This window comes from Hordeum vulgare, chromosome 6H, assembly GCF_904849725.1.
Source record: "Hordeum vulgare subsp. vulgare chromosome 6H, MorexV3_pseudomolecules_assembly, whole genome shotgun sequence".
In the NCBI taxonomy this organism is placed as follows: Eukaryota; Viridiplantae; Streptophyta; class Magnoliopsida; order Poales; family Poaceae; genus Hordeum; species Hordeum vulgare.
The window spans coordinates 443,987,289-444,014,776 of NC_058523.1; positions in this window are offsets into that span (position 1 = coordinate 443,987,289).

Sequence of the window (27,488 nt, forward strand, 5' to 3'; positions counted from 1 at the left end):
CTGGCGTGACATCATGATCTCCATCATCATGATATCCATCATCGTGTCTCCGTGAAGTCGTCACGCCAACTACTACTATCACTACTACTATAGCTAACCGTTAGCAATGAAGTAAAAGTAGTAAGCACATGGCGTTGCATCTCATACAATAAATTAAGACAACTCATATGGCTCCTGCCGGTTGTCATAGTCATCGAGATGCAAGTCATCAAACCTATTACAATAACATGATCATCTCATACATCATACACGCAACATCACAACTTTGGCCATATCACATCACATGTCAAACCCTGCAAAAACAAGTTAGACGTCCTCTAATTGTTGTTGCAAGTTTTACGTGGCTGATTTGGGTTTCTAGCAAGAACGCGTTCTTACCTACGTGACAGCCACAACGATGATATGCCAAAGCTATTTACCCTTCATAAGGACCCTTTTCATCAAATCCAATAAAACTAGAGTAGGAGAGACAGACACCCGCTAGCCACCTTTATGCACGGTGTGCATGTCTGTCGGTGGAACCAGTCTCACGTAAGCGTACGTGTAAAGTCGGTCCGGGCCGCTTCATCCCACAATACCGCCGGAAAAGAATAAGACTAGTAGCGGCAAGAAAATTGACAAATCATCGCCCACAACTTTTGTGTTCTACTCGTGCATAGAATCTACGCATAGAAAACCTGGCTCTGATGCCACAGTTGGGTAACGTAGCGTAAATTCAAAAATTTCCTATGCATATTCAGATCTTCCTATGGAGAGACCAGCAACGAGAGAGGGGTAAGAGCATCTTCATACCTTTGAAGATCGCTAAGCGGAAGCGTTGCTAGAACGCGGTTGATGGAGTCGTACTCGCAGCGATTCCGATCTAGTGCCGAACTACGGCACCTCCGCGTTCAACACACGTGCAGCCCGGTGACATCTCCCGCACCTTGATCCAGCAAGGAGGAGGGAGAGGTTAGGGAAGAACTTCAGCAGCACGACAGCGTGGTGTCGATGGAGAGATGAGGTCTCCCGGCAGGGCTTCGCCAAGCACCGGCAGAGAGGAGGAGGAAGAGGGGCAGGGCTGCGCCGAGAGAGAGGGAAAACCGTGTGTCTCAATGGCCAAAACCCCTCTATATTTATAGGAGGAGGGGGAGGGGGGTGAGCCACCCCTAGGGTTCCCCCCTAGGTGGTGCGGCAGCCACCAGATGGGAGGGGGGCGGCGGCCAGGGCAGGGAAAGGGGGCGCACCCTAGGTGGGCCTTGGGCCTCACCTGCGCCTAGGGTTTCCCCCTTCCCCCCTTCTCTGGTGCGCATGGGCTGGGTGGGGGGCGCACCAGACCACCTAGGGGCTGGTTCCCTTCCCCACTTAGCCCATCTAGCCTCCCGGGGTCGTTTCCCCCCTTCGGTGGTCCCCCGGGGCCACCTCCGGTGGTCCGAGTACATTACCGGTGACGCCCGAAACACTTCCGGTGCCCAAAACCATCCGTCCTATATATCAATCTTTACCTTCGGACCATTTCGGAGCTCCTCGTGACGTTTGGGATCTCATCCAGGACTCCGAACAACTTTCGGTAACCTCGTATAACAATTCCCTATAACCCTAGCGTCATCGAACCTTAAGTGTGTAGACCCTACGGGTTCGGGAGACAGGCAGACATGATCGAGACACCTCTCTGGCCAATAACCATGAGCGGGGTCTGGATACCCATGGTGGCTCCCACTTGCTCCACGATGATCTCATCGGATGAACCACGATGTCAAGGATTCAATCAATCCCGTATACGATTCCCTTTGTCTGTCGGTATAGAACTTGCCCGAGATTCGATCGTTGGTATACCTATACCTTGTTCAATCTCGTTACCGGTAAGTCTCTTTACTCGTTCCATAGCACGTCATCGTGTGACTAACTCCTTAGTCACATTGAGCTCATGATGATGTTCTACCGAGTGGGCCCAGAGATACCTCTCTGTCACACGGAGTGACAAATCCCGATCTCGATTAGTACCAACCCAACAGACACTTTCGGAGGTACCCGTAGTGCACCTTTATAGTCACCCAGTTACGCTATGACGTTTGATACACCCAAAGAACTCCTACGGTATCTGGGAGTTGCACAATCTCACGGTCGAAGGAAAAGTTACTTGACATTAGAAAAGCTTTAGCATACGAACAATACGATCTAGTGCTATGCTTAGGATTGGGTCTTGTCCATCACATCATTCTCCCAATGATGTGATCCCGTTATGAATGACATCTAATGCCCATGATTAGGAAACCATGATCATCTATTGACTAACGAGCTAGCCAACTAGAGGCTTGCTAGGGACACATTGTGATCTATCTATTCACACATGTATTACTGTTTCCTGTTAATACAATTATAGCATGAACAAATAGACGATTATCATGAACAAGGAAATATGATAATAACCATTTTATTATTGCCTCTAGGGCATATTTCCAATAGTCTCCCACTTGCACTACAGTCAATAATCTAGTTACATTGTGATGTATCGAACACCCATAGCATTATGGTGTTGATCATGTTTTGCTCGTGGAAGAGGTTTAGTCAACGGGTGTGCAATATTCAGATCCGTGTGTACTTTACAAATATCTATCACTCCACTCTGGACATGGTCCTGGATGGAGTTGTAGCGGCGTTTGATGTGCTCCGTCTTCCGGTGAAACCTGGGCTCCTTGGCTATGGCAATGGCCCCAGTGTTATCACAGAAGAGTGTCATTGGACCCGACGCGCTTGGAACCACTCCAAGGTCGGTGATGAGCTCCTTCATCCAAATTCCTTCATGAGCTGCTTCTGAAGCAGCTATGTACTCCGCTTCACATGTAGATGCTGCCACGACTTCTTGCTTGCTGCTGCACCAGCTCACTGCCCCACCATTCGACACATATACGTATCTGGTCTGTGACTTAGAGTCATCCGGATCTGTGTCGAAGCTAGCATCGACGTAACCCTTTACGACGAGCTCTTCGTCACCTCCATAAACGAGAAACATTTCCTTAGTCCTTTTCAGGTACTTAAGGATATTCTTGACCGCTGTCCAATGTTCCATACCGGGATCACTTGGGTACCTCCCTACCAAACTTATGGCAAGGTTTATATCAGGTCTGGTACACAGCATGGCATACATTAGAGAGCCCACGACTGAAGCGTAGGGGACAAAACTCATCTTCTCTCTATCTGCTGCCGTGGTCGGCGACTGAGTCTTACTCAATCTCATACCTTGCAAAACTGGCAAGAACCCTTTCTTTGAGTTTTCCATATTGAACTTCTTCAATATCTTGTCAAGGTATGTACTTTGCGAAAGACCTATGAGGCGTCTCGATCTATCTCTATAGATCTTGATGCCTAATATGTATGCAGCTTCTCCAAGGTCCTTCATTGAAAAACTCTTGTTCAAGTAGGCCTTTATGCTCTCCAACATCTCTATATTATTCCTCATCAATAATATGTCATCCACATATAGTATGAGGAAAGCTACAGAGCTGCCACTCACTTTCTTGTACAGACAGGCTTCTCCGTAAACCTCTATGAACCCAAACGCTTTAATCACCCCATTAAAGCAAATGTTCCAACTCCGAGATGCTTGCACCAGCCCATAGATGGAGCGCTGGAGCTTGCACACTTTGTTAGCACCCTTAGGGTCGACAAAACCTTCTGGTTGCATCATATACAACTCCTCTTTAAGGTTCCCGTTAAGGAACGCTGTTTTGACGTCCATTTGCGAAATTTCATAATCATAAAAGGCGGCAATTGCTAACATGATTCAGACTGATTTCAGCTTTGCTACGGGAGAGAAAGTCTCTTCGTAGTCAACTCCTTGAATTTGTCGAAAACCCTTTGCGACAAGTCGAGCTTTGTAAACGGTTACATTACCATTTGCATCAGTCTTCTTCTTGAAGATCCATTTATTTTCTTTAGCTCGCCGGTCATCGGGCAAGTCCACCAAAGTCCATACTTTGTTCTCATACATGGATCCTATCTCGGATTTCATAGCCTCAAGCCATTTGTTGGAATCCGGGCCCACCATCGCTTCTTCATTGTTCGAAGGTTCACCGTTGTCTAACAACATGATTTCCATCACAGGGTTGTCGTACCACTCTGGTGCGGAGCGTGCCCTTGTGGACCTTCGCGGTTCAGTAGTAACTTGATCCGAAGCTTCATGATCATCATCATTAACTTCCACTTCAGTCGGTGTAGGCGCCACAGGAACAACTTCCCGCGCTGCGCTACTATCCTGTTCGAGAGGGGGTGTAATTACCTCATCAAGTTCTACCTTCCTCCCACTTACTTCTTTTGAGAGAAACTCTTTCTCTAGAAAGGATCCGTTCTTGGCAACAAAGGTTTTACCTTCAGATCTAAGATAGAAGGTATACCCAATAGTTTCCTTAGGGTATCCAATGAATACGCATTTCTCCGCTTTGGGTTCGAGCTTTTCTGGTTGAAGTTTCTTCACATAAGCATCGCAGCCCCAAACTTTAAGAAACGACAACTTAGGTTTCTTGCCAAACCATAGTTCATACGGTGTCATCTCAACGGATTTAGACGGTGCCCTATTTAAAGTGAATGCTGCAGTTTCTAATGCGTATCCCCAAAATGATAGCGGTAAGTTGGTAAGAGACATCATAGATCGTACCATATCTAATAAAGTGCGATTACGACGTTCAGACACTCCGTTGCGTTGCGGTGTGCCAGGCGGCGTCAGTTGTGAAACGATTCCACACTTCCTTAGGTGTGTGCCAAACTCGTGACTCAAATATTCTCCTCCACGATCAGATCGTAGACATTTAATTTTTCTGTCACGTTGATTCTCAACCTCACTCTGAAATTCCTTGAACTTTTCAAACGTCTCAGATTTGTGCTTTATCAAGTAGATATACCCATACCTACTCAAATCATCGGTGAGAGTGAGAACATAACGATAACCACCGCGAGCTTCAACGTTCATTGGACCACACACATCAGTATGTATTATTTCCAATAAGTCGGTTGCTCTCTCCATTATTCCTGAGAATGGAGTCTTAGTCATCTTGCCCATGAGGCACGGTTCGCATGTGTCAAATGATTCAAAGTCAAGAGACTCTAATAGTCCATCAATATGGAGCTTCTTCATGCTCTTAATGCCGATATGACCAAGGCGGCAGTGCCACAAGTATGTGGGACTGTCATTATCAACTTTACATCTTTTGGTACTCACACTATGAATATGTGTAGCATCACGATCGAGATTCATCAAGAATAAACCATTCACCAGCGGAGCATGACCATAAAACATATCACTCATATAAATAGAACAACCATTATTCTCTGACTTAAATGAGTAGCCGTCTCGCATTAAGCAAGACCCTGATACAATGTTCATGCTTAAAGTTGGTACTAAATAACAATTATTAAGGTTTAAAACTAATCCCGATGGTAGACGTAGAGGTAGCGTGCCGACGGCGATCACATCGACCTTTGAACCATTCCCGACGCGCATCGTCACCTCGTCCTTGGCCAGTCTCCATCATCGTGTCTCCGTGAAGTCGTCACGCAACTACTACTATCACTACTACTATAGCTAACCGTTAGCAATGAAGTAAAAGTAGTAAGCACATGGCGTTGCATCTCATACAATAAATTAAGACAACTCCTATGGCTCCTGCCGGTTGTCATAGTCATCGACATGCAAGTCGTGAAACCTATTACAATAACATGATCATCTCATACATCATACACGCAACATCACAACTTTGGCCATATCACATCACATGTCAAACCCTGCAAAAACAAGTTAGACGTCCTCTAATTGTTGTTGCAAGTTTTACGTGGCTGATTTGGGTTTCTAGCAAGAACGCCTTCTTACCTACGTGACAGCCACAACGATGATATGCCAAAGCTATTTACCCTTCATAAGGACCCTTTTCATCAAATCCAATCCGACTAGAGTAAGAGAGACAGACACCCGCTAGCCACCTTTATGCACGGTGTGCATGTCTGTCGGTGGAACCAGTCTCACGTAAGCGTACGTGTAAAGTCGGTCCGGGCCGCTTCATCCCACAATACCGCCGGAAAAGAATAAGACTAGTAGCGGCAAGAAAATTGACAAATCATCGCCCACAACTTTTGTGTTCTACTCGTGCATAGAATCTACGCATAGAAAACCTGGCTCTGATGCCACTGTTGGGTAACGTAGCATAAATTCAAAAATTTCCTACGCATATTCAGATCTTCCTATGGAGAGACCAGCAATGAGAGAGGGGTAAGAGCATCTTCATACCTTGGAAGATCGCTAAGCGGAAGCGTTGCTAGAACGCGGTTGATGGAGTCGTACTCGTAGCGATTCCGATCTAGTGCCGAACTACGGCACCTCCGCGTTCAACGCACGTGCAACCCGGTGACGTCTCCCGCACCTAGATCCAGCAAGGAGGAGGGAGAGGTTGGGGAAGAACTCTAGCAGCACGACGGCGTGGTGTCGATGGAGAGACGAGGTCTCCCGGCAGGGCTTCGCCAAGTACCGGCAGAGAGGAGGAGGAAGAGGGGCACGGCTGCGCCGAGAGAGAGGGAAAACCGTGTGTCTCAATGGCCAAAACCCATCTATATTTATAGGAGGAGGGGGAGGGGGGTGCGCCACCCCTAGGGTTCCCCCCTAGGTGGTGCGGCAGCCACCAGATGGGAGGGGGGCGGCGGCCAGGGCAGGGAAAGGGGGGGCGCACCCTAGGTGGGCCTTGGGCCTCACCTGCGCCTAGGGTTTCCCCCTTCCCCCCTTCTCTGGTGCGCATGGGCTGGGTGGGGGCGCACCAGCCCACCTAGGGGCTGGCTCCCTTCCCCACTTAGCCCATCTAGCCTCCCGGGGTCATTGCCCCCCTTCGATGGTCCCCCGGGGCCACCTTCGGTGGTCCCGGTAAATTACGGGTGACGCCCGAAACACTTCCGGTGTCCAAAACCATCCGTCCTATATATCAATCTTTACCTCCGGACCATTCCGGAGCTCCTCGTGACGTCCGGGATCTCATCCGGGACTCCGAACAACTTTCAGTAACCTCGTATAACAATTCCCTATAACCCTAGCATCATCGAACCTTAAGTGTGTAGACCCTACGGGTTCGGGAGACAGGCAGACATGACCGAGACACCTCTCTGGCCAATAACCATCAGCGGGGTCTGGATACCCATGGTGGATCCCACTTGCTCCACGATGATCTCATCGTATGAACCACGATGTCAAGGATTCAATCAATCCCGTATACGATTCCCTTTGTTTGTCGGTATAGAACTTGCCCGAGATTCGATCGTTGGTATACCTATACCTTGTTCAATCTCGTTACCGGTAAGTCTCTTTACTCGTTCCATAGCACGTCATCGTGTGACTAAATCATTAGTCACATTGAGCTCATGATGATGTTCTACCGAGTGGGCCCAGAGATACCTCTCCGTCACACGGAGTGACATATCCCGATCTCGATTCGTACCAACCCAACAGACACTTTCGGAGGTACCCGTAGTGCACCTTTATAGTCACCCAGTTACGTTGTGACGTTTGATACACCCAAAGCACTCCTACGGTATCCGGGAGTTGCACAATCTCACGGTCGAAGGAAAAGATACTTGACATTAGAAAAGCTTTAGCATACGAACAATACGATCTAGTGCTATGCTTAGGATTGGGTCTTGTCCATCACATCATTCTCCCAATGATGTGATCCCGTTATCAATGACATCTAATGCCCATGATCAGGAAACTATGATCATCTATTGACTAACGAGCTAGCCAACTAGAGGCTTGCTAGGGACACATTGTGATCTATCTATTCACACATGTATTACTGTTTCCTGTTAATAAAATTATAGCATGAACAAATAGACGATTATCATGAACAAGGAAATATGATAATAACCATTTTATTATTGCCTCTAGGGCATATTTCCAACACTGGATCTCATGGAGGACGGGATGATGGTGGAGAAATCTTGGAGATTGCTGGATGGGGAGCTTGAGTCGGCACCTCGCAAGGGGGAGCGGGTCCTTCTCCTCACGCATGTCGAATGAGGTTTTTCTCTACATCCACACCCTTTCTTCCCGGGCTTCCTATTTTACTTCTGGATACAACTTCACCACCTTCGACCGAATATTGTCGCGTACCTTTCCACGTTTATCACTCCGTGTGAGTGTTTCGAGGGCTGCCCTCCTCACTGGGGGCTGTTCAAGCACATATTCACTGCTCGGTCCCAAACGGTGAAAAAAGCGAATCCAGGGGACACTCGGACCAACGTCATCCAGTTGTGTGGTGGTTTAGGGATCCAAAAAAGGAATATGAGCACTTATCCCCCAATGACCCTTCCTGAATCGGTTCGGAACTAGTAGTTGACAAGGTTCTACTTCAATGATATTGCATCTCCGAACATGTCGACTCGCCTCCCTCCTTTCACCTTAGATCGTCCGACTGCCCCTAGAACATTGACTATATTCAAGGATGAGAAGGCATAAGTGGAGACGTTGGTGCGTGAGGTGATCAGCTTGGTCAGGAATGGACTGACTGGTATGGACCTGCTTGAGACGTTCCTCAGTCGACGCATCCAGCCCCTTCAGGCGAGGGACCATGCCATGTGGCATTACTCTGGTTCTAAAGATTCCACTCGGTCGCACCCTGAGGAAGTTTCTGAAGAAACGGTAAGCCAGTAGATCAAGAGCATCACTAGGCCTTGCGACAACCCCGTGGGATCCAAACGAGTCGCGCCATATTCCGCTGAGAATATGCCGCGAAAATGGTATGTTATATCTTTTCCGATTGTGTTCATGTCTTCGTCGAGTGACTGCATACTTGTTGATGACGAGATGATGTATATACTTCTCGCACCTCGTTGGTTACCCCAAGTTGAAGGTTGAGATGTAGTCAGGAGCAAGTTTTCCCTCACACGGAAACTGTAAGGTCATCGAACTAGGAGGACTCCTAGGATCAACAAGTAGGTGTCCGCTGCCCTGGCGCAAGCAGAAGACGTGGACCTGCACACACACAAATAACTTTGCTCCCAACGAATATAGAGAGGTTGTCAATCTCTCCAGCCTTGTAGTTTGCAAAGGATCAAAACACAAGCGGGAATAGTGATAGTGATTGCAATGTAAAAGTAAATGAAAGCAGTAACTGATGGAGGTGTAAGCAATGCTCGTGATATGGACCGGAGTCACATGATGTTCACTAGTGATGTCTCTCTCCCAAAAGACGATAAACAACTATGCTTGGGTAAACAAATTACAACTGGGCAATTGATAGAATTATAAACGCACCGCAATGCTAATTATGTTACTTGAAAGTTAGAGGCTCAATAGTAATGGGTAGTATGCCAAGACAAGTAGACCGTTTATTCATCAACATCTACTTACTAATCATCCACCTTGAGATATCTATCTAGAACATCTCGCTGGTATTAAGTTGTGAGCCCCACCCAAAGTGTAAACTCAAAGCAACAGACAACTGCATTAACAGACTATGTGTAAGGTAAACAATCCTTGCAACCGTGGTCACAAGCACCATTGTTTTCTCCCTGGTGGCAACAACACATCCCCTAGTCCCATGTTTCTGTCACTCAAGCTAGACATCGAGGGGCATGATCCCACAATCATGCATAACACCCTCTCTTGGAGTTACAATCTACTACTCGGCCAAAGCAATAAATAGCAACGGAGAACATGCATGAATCACTAAGGAACATAATATAAAAGGATAATCAAATATATAACTCATAACAATCTGAACATAATCTCATAATTCGTCGGATCCCAACAAACTGAGCATAGCAATAGCAAGTGAATTACATAGATGCCTTGATCATGTAGGGCAGCTCACAAGGACTAACCATTGAAGCACAAGATTGGAGAGAAGACATCACATATCTACTGGTCATTGACTCATGGTCCAAGGAGGACAACTCACTGCACGTCCGGGAAGCGTCCATGGCGGTGGAGAACCTCCCAGAGGTCAATCCTCCCTCCGGTAGGGTACCGGGAAGAGTTCTCCTGATGCTCCCTATCTCAGAAGCGTTGCGGCGGTGGAACGATGGAGAAATTCACGATTCTGGATGTGATGGAAGGGTTTTCTCTCGGAGGAGTAAATATAGGAAAAAGGAGGGCACCGGAGGAGGTGGGATCCACCCAGGCGGCCTCTTGGCGCGACCTAGGGCCAGGCCGCGCCCACAGGTCGCCTAGGAGGCCCCTGGCTCCCCTCCGACCCATCTTCGGTGGTCTGGAAGCTTCCATTATGCTGATTTTTTATATATTTTTCCTGGAATTTTTCAGGCTTCGGAAAATTGGGTAAAAGCCGCTGGAAAATAGACATCAGCAGACATAAACTGGCACTGGGTGCACTGAGTTAGTATGTTAGTCCAAATATGTATAAAATGATATAAAAGTGTAGCAAAACATATAACAATGTCACCTAAAAGATCATGGAACAAGCAGAAATTATAGATACATTTTGGACGTATCACTTGTCCGATTGACTCTGTTGTCTTTATTCTTTGCAGAAATGGACGAACTTGCACTCTCCTGTACCCGACGGGGAGCAATTTGATCTCGGGGCGGAATGTGAAGGCGGCAGTGCCGAGAGCGAATATGTTGATGATAGCGAAGAAAGCAAGGATGCTTTAGACGACAGTGAAGAAGAAGAACAGCCTCCTCCACGCCGCGAGCCGCGATCCAAGCAACGCCATGACCCAGCGAATGCTCCGAGCAAAACAGTCGCCTCCAGCAGTAGAAATGTGAAGCGTGACCGAGCCGCTGCAACTGACTCTGCGGAGAAGGCTGCGAAACAGCCAAAACCTGACACGCCCAAGCTTCGGAAGGCCTTGCCGCGATTGAGAATTGACGTGCCGGTCGCCTCAGCGTGAGTATTTATCTTTTTCGTTTCTCCATTATGTCTTTTCAAGTTTCTGGTAACCGAGTGCAATTTGCTTATCAGTGCTGTAACTTCGGTGTTGACTCCTGCCGGGACTGGAGAGGACCATATGGACTTGGACGTCGTGGATAAGCCTGCTCCTCGACGAGGTATGATAAGCATTAGCTTTACTCCATTTTATGGATTGGATCTGTCGACTGACTTGACCATCACTGCTGCAGCTTCGGACGTCATTTTCTTAGATGATGAACAAGAGCCGCATCATAGAGCTGTAGAACAAACTCCTACCGAGCCGGTAACATCTGCGCTGGGAATGCATGTGACGCCTGCGTCGAGTGTACCTCCGGTCGGTTTGGGTGCTATGGCAATAGCCCCTCCGACTAGATCGACTATTGTGACGACTGTGCTGAGTGCGCCTCCAGTAACCCAAGCTACCACTGTTATGATGCCAACCTCCTCGTCACTTGCATTTTCTCCGCATCACGTCACAAAGGAGCAGACTGGAGCTGCCAAAGAGGCTATGATCCAAGCTGAGCTGATGATGCAGCAGACTAAGGAGATGTTCGAGGATAGTGAGTTGGCGTATGACGCCAGCTCGGGGCTCCAGGCGAACATCCGACTAAGTTCCACTATAAGTTAATTTCCGACTGAATCTTGTCAATCTTACTTTACACCCACTCGGGGGTTTGCCGTGTAGTTGTTTGTCTTTATTCTAGTGGGGGCACGCTTAGTGAACCCACTGGGTGTAGTCCCCGAGACTACTGTTGAATGCTTGCATTAGTAGGAGTCTGAACTAGAGAGTCTTTTTGTATCCAGTGGAGGCACTCTTAGTGCACCCACTGGGTGTAGTCCCCAAGACCGTTGTCGAGTGCTTGCCTTGGCAGGGGTCTAATTGGGAATCAGTTATTGTTATACTCGCGCAAGACGGGTCTGGCTGAGTAGTTTAATATCCACTGGGGGCACGCTAAGTGCACCCACTGGGTGTAGTCCCCGATACTAGTGTCGATCGTTTACGAAGGGCAGTAGTCTTAAGAACTTGGGTGGGTGCGGCGGGCGGCTAATTGGTCGAATGAATCGTATTTCTCCACTCGGAAGTAGAAAAATAATTGTGTCGACTGGAACTTATTTTTCCACTCGGAAGTAGAAAAAAGTTGAAGCGTCGACTGAAACAAATTGTTGGTGTTTTTCAGAAGGCTTGCGAGATTGGGTCGCAATACACCCAGATAGAATCTGAGAAGAACCAGCTGTAGCTGGAGTATAATGCTATGAAGAAGGTGCGTGAAGACAAAGATCAAGTCCTTGCAAAGCTTAAAGAGAAGTCCGAAGCTGATGAGAAGAAGCTTGCGGACTTTAATAGGTTGGTGGAAGAAAATGAGAAAATGAAGAAAGAAAGAGATGTGTGGGCATAGAAGCTTGATTCTATGGCAAAGAGGGGAAACGCCATCGAAAAGTTTGTAAAAGATTTCGTGGCGAAGATGCTTGCGGCCCTCATTGGTACGTTCTCTTTGCCGAGTGTATTTTTACAAATTACGCCGAATGAAATGTGATTGATGCTTTGTTTTTCTTCTTCCACAGAATTCTGTCTGGACTTCGAGAAAGAGACCTTCGAGGTGGAGCCATACCTGGACCCCATTAAGATACCTGTTCCTGATGACTTGGCCATAGATATGTATCGCCTCAACTGTCGCCTCGTGAAGGTTCAAGGGTATCTCACTCAGCTACGAGTTGCTGTGGGGGGGATTGATAAGGAAATGTGGTCTGAGGATACTTCCTTGTTGATCTGGAGGCTGTGATGGACCGCTTGGGTCGGGTTCCTGACAGGGTCCAAGCATGGAAGAAATTCGTTGCACGGTGTGGAGCTGATGTTACCCTCTCACTCGTCAGGGTCCATTGCAAGGGGGCGAGAGAAGATAAGCTGAAAGCGCTCCAAGTGGCGAACACCAAGAAGCTCCAGTTCAAGAATTTCATGGAGACCTTCATCAGCGCTGCAACTCGAATTGCTGATGGAATTGATCTCGATACTTTCATCGAGCCAACAAGTCCCGGAGGCCCTTGAGAAGGAAACTGTCATTATTCCCAAAAAAATTTAAATTTGCCTTGGTATGCCGAGTGGTTGATGTATCGTTAAACTTTGTTTGGGTGTAGAACCCGAGTATTTTATGGCTGCACGGATGACTTTGATCCGTGTCAAGCTCTTTTGAATTTATTCGCTTCTGAGATTTGCGAGATTTGCTTGGTTTCCTTCGAGTGAATAGATTGATATTCATTCAGGAAAAGTTTTTGACTTAGGCGATTTGCTCGCAGCTAAGTTTCCGAGTGTGAAGTCTTCTTTTCACTCGGATTATATATTTACTTAGGCGAATCGTGTTCACAACTAAGCCCCCGAGTGTGAGAATTGTTCTTCACTCGGATTATGTTTCGTACTTAGGCGAAGACTGGTTCGCAGCTAAGCATTTGAGTGAATAGTTTTTATTCACTCGGAAGGGTTTGTTAACTTAGGCGAATCGTGTTCGTAGCTAAGCCCCCGAGTGTGAGGATCGCTCTTCACTTGGAGCTCGTTTCGTACTTGGGCGAAAACTGGTTCGCAGCTAAGCATCCGAGTGAATAGTTTTTATTCAATCGGAAGGGTTTGTTAACTTAGGCGAATCATGTTCATAGCTAAGCCCCCGAGTGTGAGGATCGCTCTTTACTCGGAGTACGTTTTGTACTTAGGCGAAAACTGGTTCGCAGCTAAGCATTCGAGTGAATAGTTTTTATTCACTCAAAAGGGTTTGTTAACTTAGGCGAATCATGTTCGCAGCTAAGCCTCCGAGTGGGAGGATCGCTCTTCACTCGGAGTACTTTTTGTACTTAGGCAAAAACTGGTTCGCAGCTAAACATCCGAGTGAATAGTTTTATTCACTCGGAAGGGTTTGTTAACTTAGGTGAATCATGTTCGCAGCTAAGCTCCCGAGTGTGAGGATCGCTCTTCACTCGGAGTAGGATTTGGGTGTGTAGCCACTCGACCGGAATCGACAAAAATTGAATAAGTTATGACTTTGACAAGTAACTTTATTCAACAAACTTCATCTGTTACATCGGATCAACCGGTGATCAAGCATAAAAACGTTTGAGCAGATCTGCATTTCATGCGCGTGGCTCGTCAATCCTGTTTTGGAGATTGTAGAGTCGATAAGCTCCATTGTTCAACACCTTGGTGACGAGGAATGGCCCTTCCCAAGCAGGAGCTGGCTTATGAGGTCGTTGCTGATCCACTCGGAGCACCAGATCGCCTTCGTGAAACGCCCGACTCCTAACATGCCTTGAGTGAAAACATCATAGGTCATGTTGATAAACTGTAGACCGAATCAATGCCATCTCACGTTCTTCCTCCAAAAGATCCATTCCATCTTGACGTGCTTGCTCGGCTTCAGCTTCTGAATAGAGATCCACTCGGAGTGAACTTTGTAGCAAGTCACTCGGTAGACGGCTTCAACTCCATACACCAGGAAGAAAGGCGTTCGCCCAGTCGACTGGTTCGGGGTTGTCCTCAGACCCTAGAGAACAGAAGGTATTTCAGTCACCCAAGCGCCTGCGGCATACTCAAGGTCTTGCATGAGTCGAGGCTTTAATCCTTGGAGGATAAGGCCATTTGCTCGCTCAGCTTGGCCATTGGTTTGAGGATGGGCAACGAATGCATAATCCACTCGGGTTCCTTGGTTAATGCAAAAGCGTCTGAATTCATCCGAGTCGAAGTTTGACCCATTGTCCGTGATGATGTTGTGCGGGACTCCATATCGGAATGTGATTTCCTTCACAAACTTGATGGTTGTGCGGGAATCTAGCTTCTTGATTGGTTTAGCTTCGATCCATTTGGTGAACTTGTCGACTGCAACGATCAAGTGTGTGAACGCACTCTGACCTGTCCGGAAAGGCCCGACCATATCTAAGCTCCAGACAGCAAACGGCCAGATGAGAGGGATAGTCTTCAGAGCAGATGCAGGTTTGTGGGACAAGTTGGAGTAGAACTGACAGCCTTCACAAGGTCGACAAGATCTTTGGCCATTTCATTCGCTCATGGCTAGAAGAATCCAGATCGGTATGCTTTGGCAACAACGGTCCGAGAGGACGCATGATGGCCACAGGTCCCCGAGTGGATTTCTTCCAGAATTAGTTGGCCCTCCTCAGGGAATATGCATCATTGAGCTACGCTGGTCACGCTCTCTCTGTAGAGCTGATCACCCATCACTTTGTAATCCTTTGACCTGCGGACAATCTGTCGGGCTTCGCCTTCGTCCTCTCGCAACTCTCGCCTTAAGATGTATGCAATATACGGTAATGTCCAGTCGGGAGAAATTACCAAAATTTCCATGATCAGATTGACGACTCCAGGAATATCAACTTCAGTTGGATTAGAAGCACTTGTTGGTTGCGGGGGCTCGTCAGTGAAAGGATCTTCTTGCACAGACGGAGTGTGCAAGTGTTCCAAACACACATTGCTGGGTATGGGCTTCCGAGTAGATCCGATCTTAGCCAATTCATCAGCTGCCTGATTCTTTAGTTGGGGTACATGATGGAGTTCTAAGCCCTCAAACTTCTTCTCCAGCTTCCTCACTGCATTGCAGTATCCAGTCATGACGGGGTTCCTGACATCCCACTCCTTCATCACCTGAATGACCACCAAATCTGAGTCGTCGTAGACCATCAGGCGTCGGATGCAGAGTGATGTGGCCATACGCAACCCTTAAAGGAGAGTTTCATACTCAACTTCATTGTTGGAGGACTCAAAGTGAATCTGAAGGACATAATTAAGCTTGTCGCCTTTTGGAGACACCAGTACCACACAAGCACCGGACCCAGTTAGCATTTTGGACCCATCGAAGAACATAGTCCATTGCGCTGAGTGAATCTGGGTTGGCTGTTGTTGTTCCACCCACTCGGCCATAAAATCAGCAAGGGCCTGAGACTTGATGGCTTTCTTTGCCTCAAACTTGATGTCCAAATATAACAACTCCATGGCCCATTTAGCCACTCGACCCGTTGCATCCCGATTATGAAGGATCTCTGATAGTGGGGCATCACTGACGATTGATATACAGTGATCTTGAAATTATTGTGCCACTTTCTTTGCTGTCAAATATATTCCATAAAGAAGCTTCTGGTAATGGGGATACCTTTGCTTCAAAGGAGTCAACACTTCTGAAATATAATAGACTGGACGTTGAACCTTGTAGGCTTTAACTTCTTCTTCTCTCTCGACAGTCAGGACTGTACTGACAACTTGATTGGTGGCTGCGATGTATATGAGCAGTGGTTCTTTGCTGTGCGGAGCAGCAAGCACCGGCCGGCTGGAAAGCAAAGCTTTGAGCTCTACAAATGCTGCTTCTGCCTCATCATTCCACTCGAACACATCTGACTTCTTCATTAGTCAGTATAAAGGCAGTGCCTTCTCACCAAGACGAGAGATAAACCAACTCAATGCTGCCAGACAGCCTGTAAGTTTTTGTATGTGATGCACTCGCACAGGGCTCTGCATTCGGATGATGGCGCCGACCTTTTCGGGGTTAACGTCGATCCCTCATTCGGAAACGAGAAAACCGAGTAACTTGCCACCAGGGACATGGAAAGTGCACATAGCTGGATTTAGCTTGATGTCGTACTTCCTCAAATTAGCAAACGTCTCTGCTAGGTCAGTCAGCGGGTCAGAACCTTTGCATGACTTGATCACAATATCATCCATATACACTTCAATGTTTCGACTGATCTGGTCGAGCAAACACTTCTGGATCATGCGCATGAAAGTTGCACCGACATTCTTCACACCGAAAGGCATGGTGATATAACAGAAACACCCGAAAGGGGTGATGAATGCTGTTTTTGTTTCATCTGGACCAAACAGACGGATCTGATGGTAACCAGAGTAAGCATCCAAAAAAGACAATCTGATCAATGTGGGGGAGGGAAGTGGTCTTTCGGACAGATCTTATTAATGTTCTTGAAGTCGATACACATGCGAAGGGTTTTGTCCTTCTTGGGAACCATGACAACATTCGCGAGCCACTCGGAGTGGTAAACCTCGCGAATGAATTTGGCCTCCAAAAGTCGTGCCACCTCCTCACCGATTGCTTTCCTCTTATCTGATGCAGATCGTCGCAAGCGCTCCTTGACTGGCTTCGCCTTCGGATCCACTGGCAAACGGTGCTCAGCCAGCTCCCTGGGAACACCCGGCATGTCAGCATGCTTCCATGCAAAGATGTCCGAGTTCTCACGGAGGAACTGGGTGAGCTCGACTTCCTATTTGCTGTCAAGTGTAGTGGATATGTTAGTCGGAGCAGCATTGGGATCCGTTGGGTGGACGTGCACTGTCTTGACCTCACCTATCGACTGAAAAGCGGACTCAGAAGCAGGCTTCTTGGAATTCATTAGGTCGGCTGGATCGCCAGTCCTCCGGTACTCTTCCAAATCTACTACGGCCATCTACTGATCTGCAATCTTTGACCCTTGTTGCAAACACTCTTCAGCTCTTTACTGATTGCCTGAAACAATGATGACCCCTGTCGTGGGAATAAACCTGACAATAGAGGTGTAGGGTACGAATGGAGAGGGCAGAGTCCTAGCCACGTCAAGCTTGTACGCAAGATGTATGAGTTCAGGCCCCTCTCTTGGAGGTAACAACCCTAGTCTCAGTGCTCGGGAGCTGTTGCAGTGTGGATTGTATAATACAGGGGGTACGAAACCTTGTGTCAGAGGGGAGGGGTGGCTTATATAGAGTGCACTACCCCTCATCAAGGCCTCAACATCTAAGGGCTCGATCAATATGAGTTAAATATATACGTTACTGATAACGTATGCAAGTAATAAATGCTACTAAAGACCATTGGCTGAACGTATGACCATTGGCCTTCGTAGGCGACTTCTGGTCTTTGATGTCGATTGGAATCCTTCCGAGTGGATACAGGTCGTCGAGTGGATGGGAGTATAGTCCGAGTGTTTGCGTAGCGAGTGACTTTTTAGGTGCCATGTCCATCCAGTCGGAATCTTCTGTGTGACCCTTGGCCTAATAATGAGGTACCCTTGGGTAGGATATTCAGGTCAGGCCTGTGACCCTACCCTAGGTACATATCCCCATCAGGGTGTTCATGGATACATGCTTCCCGTTGATCTCCTACAAAGCATCGATACGGCGATACGGGTACGACGATACGGGATACGAGAATTCTCAGAAACAGCAATACGGCGATACGACAAACATATATAAATAATAATAAAATAACATGTAATAAAAAATAATATAATAAAATGTGTGAGATAAGATGAAAATATCGTCCCACTCGTTGCCTAATTACTTCCATGCCTCCTTGTTTCTCATTTTAAAAATCTCACTATCATCAAGGGGTAACACGGCTAGAGACTGCCTCAACCCAATTTGGATTGTAATAACTATTAACATGACAACAAAAAATTAACGAACATTTCAAAGGTGATATTTTGAGATTGTCAAATGACAAACATATATAAGGTGAAAACATTAGATTACAAGTCAGCCAAACAATGGAGGAGGGTACTACTCTTCTCCCAACGTTTTAAAAGTTTTTTCTTGATAACAATACAAAGAGCACAATGTTTATTGAGCTCCTTTTTTATCACAACGATAAATAGGAACTCTCACCTATGAACATGATGATAATTAAAATCAACAAGCAATACACATCAATAATGTTCAAATGATGATATAGAAAGCTAAAAGATGCCATGGTTTATACTTGTAGCTTCTATCCTAGCAATAAGAAGCAGCAGCAACATCAGCAAGTAATTTTACATCACAAACATCAGCAAGCAGCAAGCCAACAACATCAACAAGCAACATCCTTAGCAAGCACTTTTATCCAACTATTATATCAGTACAGTAAACATCCACTAACTACATGAACGGATCAACGATAGATCAAGGCAGAAGCAATACTGAACTTTGATACTTCAGCGATACCCGTATCGGCATTTTTTCTTTTATTTTTAAATTAAAAAAGGCAATACTTGGAAGATATCCGCATCGAAGCTGTATCTGACGTATCGGGGTATTGGCGAAGTACTGAACGGCTATGCGATACACAGATTTCTGAAATATGAGTGCTTCGTAGTTGATCTCGACCACCTCTGTGTTGCTCTCAGTTGTGTGTATGTTTTAGCTCCGAGATGTGCACAGTTAAACCGGTCTATACCCAGCTCTTCCCTGACGTGGCTCTCGTTTCTAATAAACCGAATTGAGCAGTAGAATTACTCGTAAACAGACCATCGTGCGGCGAAACCACACCAGCCATCACAGACCTTGTATATTAACCTTTTTTCTTTCTGCCTTGAAAGTTTGGATGCTTTTGAGACCATGTTCAGTTCAGAACGCTGGCGCGGGTCTTTCTCCGATTCTACTCCTAGGATCCCGTACGCATTCATTCACCACCGGCCGGAGGAGAAAGGAGCAGACACACATGCATCCTTCTAGGTTACAAGAGACAGACGCGACGGGATCCTAGGGCTACGTGTCGACCGTCGAATGGCTCGCGCTCTTGTGGACTGTGACCAGATCCATCCTCTCCTAGTTTGTCCCCTCCCCCCTCTCTCTCTGAGAAGTGAGAACCCAAGAAACAGAGAGGGGTCGATAGATGCACGTGGACTACTGCGCCTAGGCCAGGGCTAGGGCTAAGGCTCGCTTCGATCGGGATACGATGAGCCGCGGAATTCCCTCGCGGACCGCAGGCTCCCGGCCGCCCGGCACGCCATAAGCTCCTGACACCTCCCGGCCGCCCGCCCGCCCGTAGGGCTCTCCCGCTAGCGGCAGGACCTCGCTGTGCCTATGGTAGATCACGGCCATTGGCGGTGCGCAAAATTGAAGTGCACTGGCAGTGCCCAGTGCCAGTACTTGGCGCGCTGACAGACAATTTTGGCCGCATGGCGGGCGGCCGAAAATGCGGTGGCCGCCATGGGGAGGGGGCTCCGTCGGCAGCACGCACGTACGTCCTGGCTGTGGCTTGACCAATGCCCACTCCTTCCCGCGGCCGGCTTGCATGCGCACGCCACAAAACGAGGCGAGCCGTGCGTCAACCAGCAACGGATCTTCAACTGCGGGTACCCAGCGTAGACGGAGAGGTACGCGCACCGCACGCACGCACGTACCATACGGTCAGCACAGCAACGGCACAGCGCTTGCTTGATGGTTGGGGCCAGACATGGCCCGTATGGAGGACCAGTGGCCGAGCGCGCACACGCAGACGCCGGCAGCGACGCGGCCAAGACAAACAAGGAAAAAGCCCTCGGTCCAGCTGCACCGATGAGGCCAGGCCCGGAACGGGAAACGGGAAAGCAACACATTCCCCCGGCCATCCTTTACGTCATACTACTCCGTATGTGATGCGCGCGCGTATCCTTGGCTTAGATCTGCATTCTGCTTCTGTCCCGCTCCTCCCGTATTGGCCATGGTGCGCGCCATAAATCCACTCCCACGCCACAAAAAGCGGTAGCCATCCAATATTCCTTTGCCGACCGCCATCCATCACCGGTCGACATTTGATCCCCCGGCCGGCAGGCCGATCGCTTCCGTGTTGCCGGTTTCGCGCTATCTTTCAGTCGTGCCCTCTATCCACGCAAAAGGGCGAGGAGACCGGGATGAAGATACAAACTGGGGAAAGGCTAGCTAGATCGCCCACAGATACACTGCGTGCTGTGCTGTGCTGTGCCGTGAGGATGGTCGATCAGGAACTGGGTGGTCGATGCGTGGTGTTTTTGGTGGGTGGATTGGCGTCCCTGAAAAGCAAAGGCTACCAAAACGGATCCAAACAGGAGCTTATAATTGATGGGGGTAGCTAGCTAGCTCGATAGGCCATTTGCTACATTGGCATGAGTGCGTCGACCGTGACCATTTTTTCTTCCCTTTTATTATCTGGCAGGAATTTTTATCTGCGGCCCAGCCCGTCTCTCCCCCGTGTACTGATATCGACGCATATAGTACCCGTCTACCTCGCCATAAGCATAAAGTAGTTGAGGCATGCGTGGATCCCACTCGAAAGCTACGGCAGTCAGTGCATGCATGCCTGTCTGTCGCGCGCCAGGACTTCCGTAGTGCTAATATGCGTGATGAGATAGGGGTTTCGGGATGGGTTGATTGGGCTTCTTCTCTGCAAACATCACGTGAAATCTTGTCATTCGAATCGAAAAATATATGGGCGTGTCGGACCATGTGGCGAACTCTGATTTTGTTATAATGAAATTGGGGGTTTCCCTCGCTGAACCTTGAGGTGATGTATGGGGAGAACCTTGAGACGAAGACAGGCTGCGACCTACAGCTACAAAGCCTGCAACTACTAGCTTCCTCGGACGTGTGAGCTAGACTGGAGCGGCCAAATCCCTGGTTTCCGGGGCAGGTTTTGCGCGACATGGCAGGGATGGATGCATGCTTCTGATGAGGCCTACGGTTTGCTGCAGGCAAGTACGTACAGGCGTCAGCTTATCTAGAGCTTCCTTCGTGTTGAATACTGCTTGGTGCAAGCGTCGCGCGCTTGGCTACTCTATGTATGCGACCCTCGATTTGATTGAGATGGAGATGGCAATGGAGTTGGAGAGCGGTGTGCGTACGTAGATCCTTAGATGCACCGCAAGGCATCAAGCGTATACGTATTCAATACGCAGTACAGGTCCCAATCTACGTACATATATCGACAGCGGTGACCGAAACTTTCCACTCCAAAATTGCAGTAGCTCAATATCAGTAAATCTGGGACCTGATCCGACCAAGTTACGGTGCCGCAAGCCCGTGTGCGCCGTGCTTTCCGTCACTCAGATTTGGATTGACCGAGGAAGGTAGCACGTACGCGTATGCCAGTGCTACTAGCTCGCTCATTTCTATGGAAACGAGAATTTGATACGTCACATCCATTGTTTTGAACTCTTTGTTACTTGTTTGTCTTGCGAGTACATTCTATACACTCACATGACTTAGTGATATGAGTAGATGTAAGTGAGGATCCGTTCAACAAGTGTGAAGAACTAGCTTCTTGTGGAGTGGAGCCGCACTCAGAGACCGTGTTGGCTTTAGTTTATTGTTGTCATGTGTTGCCAATTACCAAGCCATAGAAAGATTATGTTAAAGTTGTAATTCCTTTATCGTGGTTTTGTCACGATAGATGTCCTCGTAAAAGAACTAAGTTTAGGAGCCATCGGAACTAGGTGGTCGCTTGGATGGGGTTGATCAAGGACGAAAGACACGAGTTTAACCAGATTCGGCCTCTTCGATGAAGCTAAAAACCTACGTCCTGCTTGGATGTTATTGATGATGGCGATCTCGATTACAAATGTGCAGATAACATAGCTTTCAAGGGTTTCTTTCTTGTCTGTCTGTTTCGTTCCTGGGGCTTTCCTTTGCATAATAGGTTGAGCCCCTAGGGTTACAAAGAGTCCGAGTCAGATCTATTAACCCATGTTCTCGTGTGTCTCCTAATCTTCAGTTCTCCGAGGCTTTCTCGACAAGTCGGCCCACAATCTGCAATGAGCCACCCCACGGGCAAGTCTTCATCCTCGACTTGGTGTCCTTCAGACCTGTCTTGTACAATCCGTGTTAAGGAATGACATTGTATATTGCCGGGCCATTCCTTGTGCCGGGTCATACCCGTGGGGAATATCTCCAACACTAGCCCCCAATTTTGTTTGGATTTATCCATGTTAAAATTCATTCTGAAAAGAGATAGGAATAACCTTCGAGAATTCGAGAAATCTAAACACTTCAAATCCATCTACGAGCCGACATCCTGTCCTTTCTTCAAGACACCATCTTCTAGAGTCTCGAACAGATTAATTCACTCGCCTGGTCATTTGATTTCACTACCAATATTGTGACATCATCTTGCTGCCATCCAATATCTACAAATGGCATCACAACAAATCTTTTGTGGGTGGATATGTCAAATCTGGTCAAGGTGGAAATCAAGGCGCCTTTTTAGCCACAACTTACTATGACGATTGCCATTCTTACCGTGACATCTCGGCTTCACCTCCTCTCGGCGTCAAAACCGGCGGATCTCGGGTAGGGGTCCTGAACTGTGGATCTTGGATTGATGGGTAACAAGGGACGATGGAGACGATGTTTTACCCAGGTTCGGGCCCTCTTGATGGAGGTAAAACCGTACGTTCTGCTCTTGTTGTATTGATGATGAAGTATCGAGTATAGAGTTGATCTACCTGGAGATCGTATGTTGTGGACTAAACCCTAAGAGTAAAGATCATATGAATATGAGATTGTCTATCGACTAGTCTGCCCTCGGCTCATATAACACACCAAAGGCCTAGGATAACAAGAGTCCTAGTCAGCTACGTCGGTGTAGAGGAGTCCTTGTCTTGATCACCAAGTTTTGTGGAATCTTCCTTGATGGGGTTATAGTCCCAGGGTAGGGTCATAGGTCTGTCCTATAGGTCCTACCCAAGGACTACCCTTCATAGGGGACAAGGCCCTTAGACAGTTCCGACTGAACTAAGGACGCCCCCATCATCCAGTCGGCGACGATCCACTCGGAGCATATCTAACGTACCGACTGGAATCCACTCTGTACATCGTAACCTCCCAGGAGGGCAACGGTCATACGTTTTCACACACCATAACTAGCATTTAAGGCTTACGTTACCAGAATGCCATCGTTTACTCGCCACTACTCCACCCCTGTCCACCGGACCATTATGAAGGGCAGCGCACTCTATATAAGCCGCCCTTCAGCACTGGTACAGGGGTTGGCACTTGCTGTAATCCCTTAATACACTCAACACAAAGCTCCCAAGAGCACTGAGACGTAGGGCTTTTACCTCCACCGTAGAGGGGCCTGAACTCATACATCCTCGCCGTAGCTAAGGCTCTGCCCATATACTTTCGTACCCCGTACTTCTACTGTCAGACTTATACCCACGACAGTTGGCGCCCACCGTGGGGCAAGCGTCTAAGCGACTTCCGGCGAGTTTGCGATTTCATCTTTTCGTCATGTCATCCGGCGGAGATCTGTGCATGGGTCATGAGATCCTCTTCGGTGCACTCTCCTTCATCGCCGATGATTCGGCATGGCTTCAGGATGCGCCCCTCGACATCGAGACGCTTCCGAGTCGCGGGGCTACGCACTTCCGTGCCAGTTCCTGCGGCGTTCTTCTTCTCCAGCCATCGACCCCAGTGTCGATCTTCGCCCCCGTCATGCGCCGCAACAAGCGATCCGGTCGTTCGCGGCTCCAGCGTTGGGTGCGACACGCCCTAGCGCGACAAAACATGTCCTCTCAAGTGGCGGTGCTCGAATCGGTTGTGGTCCCGCGGTCATCCCAGTGCTTGGAGTCACTTCCGACTGAACTACCTTCCGAGTATCAGGGTCACGGGCGTGCAGCCGAAGTACTCATGGCCGATTCCCAAGAAAGTCCCTCCAGGACTGGTCGGAATGAGCGTGAGATCGGAGAATCATCCGACGCTCGTCGTCAGCACCTTCATTCTTCTAGTCGACGCACTCGCTAGAGCAACGTCGAGGTGTTTCGCACACCCATCCTCAACTTGGCTGCAGCCGCCAGGATCGTTGATTCTCTCCAGCCGACTGATTCGGAGGCTGGTAGAGGAATCGAGCAGATCCGTGCCTTGTTACATACGGCACAGCAGCAAAACTCGATGGTCTCCGAGTCGCACAACAAGATCCACAATAGTTCCGTTCAAGCGAACACACATCGGTCGGTTTTCAGTCCCGGCTCTCACCAGCGACGCAGAGGGGGCAACCGTTCCAGGGACCCGAGTCGGAATCCGCTTTCCATTCGGTCTCATCCCGAAGATCGTCGCCGTTCGCATACTCCTCCGCGGAGTGGGCCTTACGGACCCCGGCATTACGATGATCATCGTTCGGGCGGTGGCGCGCATGATCAAAGGCCTGATGCAAGAGGGTATATCACTCAGAAGAAGGTTGATAGAAGCCGAGCCCACCGTGATGGTCACGATAGAGATCATCTGAGTGGAAGCAGGACCGTTGTTTCTGGTCCCGAGTGCTTCACTCGGGCCATTTGCTCGGCTGACATCCCTCCCAACTTCCGATTGGCGACGGGAATTAGCAAATTCACACGAGAATCCAAACCAGGAACTTGGTTAGACAACTACAGAGTGGCGGTCCAGATCGGTGGCGGAGATGACCATGTCGCCATGAAACATCTTCCACTGATGCTCAACGGTTCGACTCGAGCTTGGCTAAACCACTTAGCTCCATCAAGCATTTACAGTTGGGCAGATCTATCCCGAGTCTTCATCAGGACCTTCGAGGGTACGTGCAAACGCCCTGCTGGTCTCACAGAGCTTCAACACTGTGTCCAGAAGCAAAACGAGCCCCTGCGCGATTTCATCCAGCGCTGGACAACCCTCTACCACACGGTGGAGAATGTTATAGAACACCAAGCTGTCTGCGCCTTCAAGGCAGGCGTTCGGTACAGAGATCTATACCTGAAGTTTGGTCGGACAGGCGACATCTCCATGAGCAAGATGATGGAGATAGCCGCGCGCTATGAAAATGGCGAAGAGGAGGACCGCATACGTAGCGGCAAGCATAAGTCAGTCTCCGACGGAGATGGGAGCAGCAGTCGGAAGCACAAACAGAAAGCCCAATCCACTCCGCAAGCAGAGGCGGCAGTCGTTACAAACGCTAAGTTCAAAGGCAAGGGGAAACCACAGTACACCCCCAAGAAGAAACAGTCAGGAAATTCCATCCTAGATCAACCGTGTCCAATCCACACAAAGACGGATGAAGAAGGCAATGTCATATTGACGAAACATACCACTCGGCAGTGTCGCCTCCTGATCCAAGGATTCGGTGAAGGACAACCGAGTGAGAAAGACACCGAGCAAGATGATGAGGACAAGGAGGATCCGTTCCCTCAAGTCCATGCAACGTTAATGATTTTTGCTGATGTAGAAAGCAAAAGTCGACTGAAGCTGGTCAACACGGAGGTAACACATGGCAACCCCATCCACTCCCACGTTCCTCAAGTGGTCACAGACTTCAATCACTTTTGATTTGTCAGACCACCCAGCACACGTACCCACCCCAGGTAGGCAAGCTCTGGTCGTCGACCCGGTGGTGGAAGGAGTTAGGCTGCGCAAAGTCCTCATGGACGGCGGCAGCGGCTTGAATATCATGTACGCCGATACTCTCAAGGGAACGGGCATTCCGATGTCCAGGCTTAGCGAGAGCAGTATGCAATTCCATGGAGTCATCCCAGGAAGAAAGGCCAAATCACTCGGCCAGATTGCGTTGGATGTAGTTTTCGGCTCTCACAAGAACTTCCGCAAAGAGAAGTTAACATTCAAGGTGGTAGACTTCCAGAGTGTATACCATGTCATTCTGGGCCGTCCGGCATACGTACGTTTCATGGCCCGTCCATGTTACATATATTTGAAGCTGAAGATGCCTGGTCCCAAAGGCGTGATTACTGTCACAGGAAATCGGCAGCGGGCCGAGGAGTGTCTGCAGCAGGGGTCAAGAATTGCAGACCATCAGATGGCTGTACTCGAGTTGGATGAGTACAAGAAGATTGCCGACCCCGCTGACCTGATGCGTTCAAAGAAGCCAGCTTCCGAGTCCGCATTCCAGTCGGCGGGACACACGAAGAAAGTAAGCGTCCACCCGACGGATGCCACCGCTGCCCCAACAAACATCTCCACCACCCTTGATCCAAAATAGGAAGCCGAGCTCATCCAATTCCTCCGTGAGAACTGGGACATTTTTGCATGGAAGCCTGCTGACATGCCAGGTGTACCCAGGGAGTTGGCTGAGCACCGACTGCATGTGGATCCTGCCGCTCGGCCTGTCCGAGAACGCCTGCGTTGGTCCGCCGCGCACAAGAGAAAAGCAATCGGAGAGGAGGTAGCTAAACTTCTGGCAGCCAACTTCATTCGCGAGGTACACCACTCCGAGTGGCTTGCTAATGTTGTCATGGTGCCCAAGAAGGACAAGTCTCTCCGTATGTGCATCGATTTCAAGCACCTTAATAAGGTCTGTCCGAAAGACCACTCCCCGCTCCCTCGCATAGATCAAATCGTTGATTCGACTGCGGGTTGCGAGCGCTTATCCTTCCTTGATGCCTATTCGGGCTATCATCAGATCCGTCTGTATCGTCCAGATGAATTAAAAACATCTTTCATCACCCCATTCGTGTGCTTCTGTTACATCACTATGCCATTCTGTTTGAAAAATGCAGGAGCAACTTTTATGCGAATGATCCAAAAATGCCTCCTAGACCAGATTGGTCGAAATGTGGAGGCATATATGGATGATATCGTAGTCAAATCACGCAAAGGTTCCGACCTGCTGACTGACTTGGCAGAAACATTCGCCAACCTACGTAGGTACGATATCAAGCTCAACCCAGCCAAGTGTTCATTCGGTGTTCCCAGCGGGAAGTTACTTGGTTTCTTCGTTTCCGAACGAGGGATCGATGTCAACCCCGAAAAGATCGGGACCATTGTTCGAATGGAGCGTCCGGTAAGAGTACATGACATACAAAAGCTCACAGGTTGCCTAGCGGCTTTGAGCAGGTTTATCGCTCGACTCGGCGAGAAGGCGTTACCTCTGTACCGACTCATGAAGAAGTCGGATACCTTCG